Here is a 7,139-nt window from a genome sequence, read left to right as displayed (position 1 = left end):
GAAATGGTTGTGCGTGAAAATTCCAGTAACTGAGCAGATTGTGAAATACTCAGACCGGCCCGTCTGGCACCAACAACCATGCCACGCTTTCCCATTCTGACATTCAGTTTGGAGTTCAGGAGATTGTCTTGACCAGGACCACACCCCTAAATGCATTGAAGCAACTGCCATGTGATTGGTTGATTAGATAATTGCATTAATGAGAAATTGAACAGGTGTTCCTAATAATCCTTTAGTTGAGTGTATACGTGTGTATACGTGTGTGTGTGTGTGTGTGTGTGTGTGTGTGTGTGTGTGTGTGTGTGTGTGTGTGTGTGTAAGGCAAGGCAAGGCAAGTTTATTTATATAGCACATTTCATACACAGTGGCAATTCAAAGTGCTTTACATAGAAGAAATTAAAATAATAAAAAGAAATAAGAATAATTAAAACAGTTTAGAAAAATAAAAAATAAAATACAGTACAGTACAAACAGTCGGACGAACATTGGCACAGTGCTCATTCATTAAATGCATAGTTAAACAGATGTGTTTTTAGTCTGGATTTGAATGTGACTACTGTAGGAGCACGTCTGATCTCCTCTGGAAGCTGGTTCCAGCTGCGGCTGGCATAATAGCTAAAAGCGGACTCGCCATGCTTAGAGTGAACCCTTGGTATTTCTAGCTGATGTGATCCTAATGATCTGAGTGATCTGTTGGGTTTATATTCAGTGAGCATATCTGCAATGTATTGAGGTCCTAGGCCATTAAATGATTTATATACCAGTAATAATACTTTAAAATCAATCCTAAATTTAACTGGGAGCCAGTGTAAAGACCTGAGGACTGGTGTGATATGTTCATATTTTCTGGTTCTGCTCAGAATCCTGGCGGCAGCGTTCTGTATGAGCTGCAACTGTCTTATGGTCTTTTTGGGAAGGCCAGTGAGGAGTCCATTACAATAATCCACCCTGCTGGTGATGAAAGCATGAACAAGTTTCTCTAAGTCTTGTCTGGAAACAAAGCATCTAATTCTTGCAATATTTTTTAGATGATAGTATGCTGATTTAGTTATTGCTTTGACATGACTACTGAAACTATGTAGTGTATGTATATATATATATATATATATATATATATATGTGTGTGTGTATATATGTGTGTATATATGTCTGTGTCTGTGTATGTAACGAGGTTAAAATGGTTTTATTTATTTCACAAGATTTTGGAAGGCTGTTCTATTATTATTTAATCAAGTGTTTATATTCATTAAATTCATTGTAGCGGCCCTTCGGCTTCGTAGAAAAGAGGCAGAGAGTTATTGACGGGTGCCTTCGATTTCTTTTGTTAAGATGCAATAAACTTCATTGCTGAAGTGTTCATTGTCTCGTTTCTTTGTTGCAAACGTTCTCCATGCATCACAACACTGTGTTTACATATTGACTTCATAGCACCATAACAATCGCATCACAGCATGGTGGCACCGTAAAACTACAAAGAAAACAAAGAAACAATACATAAATATCAAAGCAAAATAAACTCAAACAACATACACAAAATAAACCGTGTTCAAAGAAATCAACAAATGGTACCAAAGAAATACAGGGAAAACAAACTAAACATACCTCGCTCTGCTTGCCAAAGGGATACTAAAGCTTAAAGCTTGAACCATTTCCTCAAGCTGGTTAGCTCGAGAACAAACGTGACAATACTCTTACTCTGTTTCCTTTCCCTTATATGCAATAAATGTATTTCGCCATCTAGTGGTGATGCCAAGCAAGCAAAACAAATTAAAGGGGAAGGTCATTACACTCCCACCAATCATATTATGATAAACACAAAAACAAAACAAACCCATACAAATATCATACATGATTTCATCCTTCAATGACCCCTTTCAACATAACACACACACAAAAAAAAAATACAAAAAAAATAAATAAATAAATAAATTTTAAACCTTGTGTTTAACCCAATTGTCTAATACAAGAGTCACCTTCATCAATGAATCATTCGCTTTCAAGTAGAACCACTAATTTTTGAATTGGTCGCTCAATGATTGAAGGTTTAGAGTGATGCCCTAACTTAGTCTTTAGTTTTCGATCTCCTATTTGAACTTTAACTCGTCTGACTAAGCCATCGTTCCCTTGAGTGACCTCAACTACTCTACCTAACTGCCACTGGTTCCTTGGCAGCATGTCCTCTTTGATGATGACTATGTCATTAACTTCGAGATTACGTCGAGGTACGTGCCACTTCTGACGTGTGGAAATATTGAGGAGATACTCCCTTTTCCAACGACTCCAGAATTGTTCAATTAAGTACTGGACTCTACGCCACCTTTTTGTAGCATACATGTCTTCCTTCAAAAAGTTCCCAGGAGGAGGAAGAACGGTCTTGGATTTCATTAAGATAAGATGGTTTGGTGTTATGGGTTCCAGTGACTTGGGGTCATTTATTCCATCTACAGTTAATGGTCGACTGTTAACGATAGCCATCGCTTCGTAAAACAATGTTCTAAGAGAAGAGTCATCAAGTCTGCCTGGGCACTGAGAAAGCGTGGCGTTCAACACATTTCGCACAGTCCTGATTTGGCGTTCCCAGACACCACCAGAGTGACTAGCTGAAGCAGCATTAAAAACAAACTCGCACTGATTTTCAGCAAGAAATGCCTCCAATGTCTTTGCGTCACATTCTTTAAGAGCTTCTCGGAGTTCATTTCTAGCTCCAACAAAATTTGTGCCACAATCACAATAAAGTTGACGAACAGCTCCACGGAGGCTCAGGAAACATCTTAGAGCATTAATGAACATGTCTGTGGACAAATCTTCCAACATTTCCATATGGACGGCTCTCGAAGAAAGGCACGTAAAGAGAAGACCATATCTTTTATACTCCTTTCTACCCTTCTTTATGATAAACGGGCCGAAACAGTCCATACCAGTGTAGCAGAAAGGAGCAGATACTTCAATCCGTTCTTTAGGAAGTTCAGCCATTCGCTGCTCCTCTACTGGCCTTCTTAGCTTCCTACATTGTACACATTTGTAAATCAATTTAGCTACTGATCTACAGCCACCGATAACCCAAAACCCATTTGCTCTGAGTTCCATGAGTGTTTGATACCTCCCTTGATGACAAATTTTGGCATGGTAGTGAGTCAAAATAAGTTTGGTGATGTGGCTGTCTTTTGGCAAAATCACTGGATGCTTGAACTCTTCGCTAAGAGATGACTCTTTCAACCTTCCTCCAACACGAAGAAGACCGCTTTTCAGAATAGGATCGAGATAAAAAAGTGAACATGATTTCTGAAGAACCTTCCCTCCTTGAATCGCTCTTATCTCTTGGGGAAAAGCCTGTTGTTGAATGAGCTTGAAGACAACCTCAGATGCCTTTTCTTGTTCTTCCACAGTCACAATGTCATTAAGATATTTTTGTTTTGATGCCAGCCTTTTTATTCTAGCAATCACATTACTGAGGGTTCTCCAGGAAGAAATGTGACTAAATCGTTCAAGAAAGTCAGAATTAACACCACCTTTCGTCACAAATGCTTGAACCAGTCTGACTTCAGGATCTCCCACAAGTAGACTATTTGAGGAGTTAGGATGTGGACACACTTCTTGTTCCCATAAGAATGTGGGTGCTGACATCCAGTTTGTTGAAGATATATCTGAGACAAGAAGACCTCTAGAAACGTGATCAGCAGGATTCTCAGACGTGTTGATATAATACCACTGGTTTGTATTTGTGATTTCCCTGATTAGCTGCACACGATTTGCAACAAACACATGAAATCTTCTGGCTTCATTGTTTACATATGCTAGGACGACCTGCGAGTCAGTCCAAAAGAACTCTTGATCAATCTTCAGTTCTAGTTCAGCCTTTAACATAACACTCATTCTGGCTGAAACTACAGCAGCAGACAATTCTAGTCTCGGAATGCTTTTGATCTTTATGGGTGCAACTCGAGCTTTGGCCATTACGAGACTACAGTGTACTTCATCTTTGTCATTCTTGAACCTCAGATAGGAACAAGCGCCATACCCCAGGTTACTTGCATCGGAGAAATGGTGCAGTTCTGTCCAGACAATGTTACTAAAAGATGGCGGATGATAGCATCTTTGAATGCTGAAATCTTTCAAATCCTGAAAACTACTTTTCCACTCCTCCCACCGTAGGAATAAGTCATCAGGAAGAGGATCATCCCATCCAATATTTCTACGGCACAACTCATGTAAAATGCACTTTCCCTTCAAGAGGAACGGAGCAACAAACCCAATAGGGTCGAACAAGGAAGCAACAATTGACAAAATCCCCCGACGTGTTACAGGCTGGTCTTTCAATTTGATGTCAAAGCTGAATGTGTCATCTTTTGTGGACCATTGAATGCCCAGAACGTATCCTGTCATTTCATTTCATTTTTAGTTGTTATTGCCCACTCTGATGAATTCACACAACGAAGAACTTCATTCTCATTTGAATTAAACTTGTGAAGGCGTAATCCTCCATGCTTACACAGAGATTGAGCTTTGACAATCAGCTCCTTCGCTTCATTGATCAATGGAACAGAAATCAAGCCATCATCAACATAAAAGTTCTTCTTCACGAATGACGAGGCCGCGGGAAACTCAGACTTGTACTGCTCTGCCAGGTATTTAAGGCCAAAGTTGGCGCACCCAGGAGATGAAGCGGCACCGAAAAGGTGTACAGTCATTCGATATTCTTGAGGTTCTCTTTCCAAATCTCCATTTTCCCACCATAAGAATCTCAAGTAGTTTCTGTTATCTGGAGGAACATGAAATTGATGGAACATCTTTTTGATATCACATGTCACGGCAACAGCTCGGCAAAGTACTCCCACCAAAGAATTGATCAAGTCTGGACCAGTGAGAAGGGTGTCATTAAGAGAAATTCCACAAAATTTTGCAGAGCAATCAAATACCACCCTCAACTTATCTGGCTTGTGAGGGTGGTAGACGCCATGATGAGGTATATACCACACTGTTCCTTCATCAGATGTTATAGGAGCTATCTCTGCATCTCCCCTGCTGAACATTTCTTCCATGAAGGCTTTGTAATCCTCACAATACTTTTGATTCAACTTCAGCTTCTTCTTTAAATGTTGCAAACGTACCATAGCAAGCTTCTTGTTATTAGGTAGTGACGGAGGACTAATGCTCTTGAAAGGAAGGGGCAGTTGAAAATGTCCATCCTCTTTATGTTTGATGTTGTCACTAAGCAGACGTATAAAACGGACATCTTCCTGGGAAACATATTTATCCTCATAACCTTTCTCATTAAAGTCCGACTCTAATACCTTTAAGACATCATTAGCTGAGGGGACAAACAATTCTTTCACTGAGACTCGATGAATGAAACTTTGGCTTCCTTGTCTGTCCAGATAGGGATTACAAGATCCAATGATACTCCAACCGAGCTCTGTTTTCTGTGCAAAAGGCTCATTTTCAGTGCCAATAATGGCCTCTAAGGGAGCTAATGCTGAAGGACAATCGTATCCAATCAATAATCCTATATCACAGGTCTGGAGTGGTGGCAACTCATTGGCAATGTGTTTGAGGTGAGGCCATTGCAGTGCAGTCTTTCTAGTTGGAATATAAGCTTTATCCACAGGAATAAAGTCACAAGTGTAGGCTTGCTGTACCTTAATACATTTCCCACCTTGGAGTCCTCGAACTTGCAGGCCACTAACCTTGTTACTTGCGGTGACTGTATCTGTGGTCGTCATAGTACTAAGTCTCAGCTTCACTGCTTGACTGCTTACTTGGAGCTCATCAAGAAAATCTTATCAAAACAAAAGTCGAATCACTCTGTGTGTCAAGTAAAGCGTAAGTAAGAATCTCATTTTCTGGCTCATCCACGGTTGAAATGAAAACAGGAACAATGCTAGAGGTAGCAGAAGCACGTCGTGTTACTGTATGAGACATAACCTTTTGAACTTCTAAAACTTGACTTGTGTGCGCTTCTGTAGGCGTGAACTCCGATCTTGACACCTTCATAGGCCCTCCGATTCTATCTTCATGCAGGCAAGTTGGATGGCGAAAGCTACATATGCCACAAATATGCCGTCTTTTGCAATCTTTGGAAATATGGCCCTTTCTCAGACATCCAAAACAGATGTGCTTCTCACGAATAAAAGACCTTTTGTCATCCATGGACTTTTCTGCAAAAATAGGACATTTAGCGATGCTATGCGTTTCACTCCTACAGACAGAACATGGTGATGTCACCTTGAATTCCATCCTTGTTGAATCTTTAACTTGAGCATTTGTGTTGAAAGCTCTTGTTCTTTTGGGAAATGTCTCATCTAAAACCTTAGAACTCATTAGAAGTGGAGAAGTGAATGGATTGCATGCTATTTTTGACTCCTTCTGCAAGAACTCTGCAAATCGTTTAAAGCTTGGATAAGCGCCAGTCATGTCTAACTCTTCAACCACAATTTTGCTCCATTTACGTACAATCCACTCTGGTAATTTCTTGAGTAGTTTATAGTTTTCCTCACAGTCATTCAAAATAGCCAAACCTTTAACATGTGGAATAGCTTCAACACAGCCTTGTAGGAAGTCAGTGAACTCTCGCAAGGAAAGTGGGTCATTTACTCCCACCTTAGGCCATCTCATGAGTTTTTCTCGAAAAGCTCTCTGAACAATAAATGGATTTCCATACCTCTCCTCAAGGACTTTCCAGGTGCCCTGATATGCATCGTCAGAATTTCTATAAAAGAAACCTTCAACAGCTTTTCGAGCTTCTCCAGCAAGATAGGTTTTCAAGTAGAACATCTTCTCGCTTGCTGGAATTAATTTACGATCAATAAGTGCTGTGAAGGACATTTTCCAATCAATGAACTTCAAAGGATCACCAGAGAAAGTCGTTGGCTCTGGGACAGGTAATCGACTTATGCTTAGAGAGTTTGCTAACACTTGAGCCAAGTTTTCAGTCTCATGAGTTGTCTTTACCTCTTGAAATACTTGTCGAGGATGGAATGACTCTACCCGAGGATTCAGCTGGGGTTGGTTATCAGCCTCTCTCCATGCAGACCGGTTCATATTACCTCTTCCCTCCTCCTCTTCAAGATTACTCTCACAATTGTTGTAGGCCTTCACTCGAGCTGCGGCTACCTTGACTTCTTTATCTGCTTGTAGCATCT

The sequence above is a fragment of the Abramis brama genome, assembly GCF_963993115.1.
Source record: "Abramis brama genome assembly, chromosome: 21".
In the NCBI taxonomy this organism is placed as follows: domain Eukaryota; kingdom Metazoa; phylum Chordata; class Actinopteri; order Cypriniformes; family Leuciscidae; genus Abramis; species Abramis brama.
Note: the sequence above shows the minus strand (reverse complement) of the source record.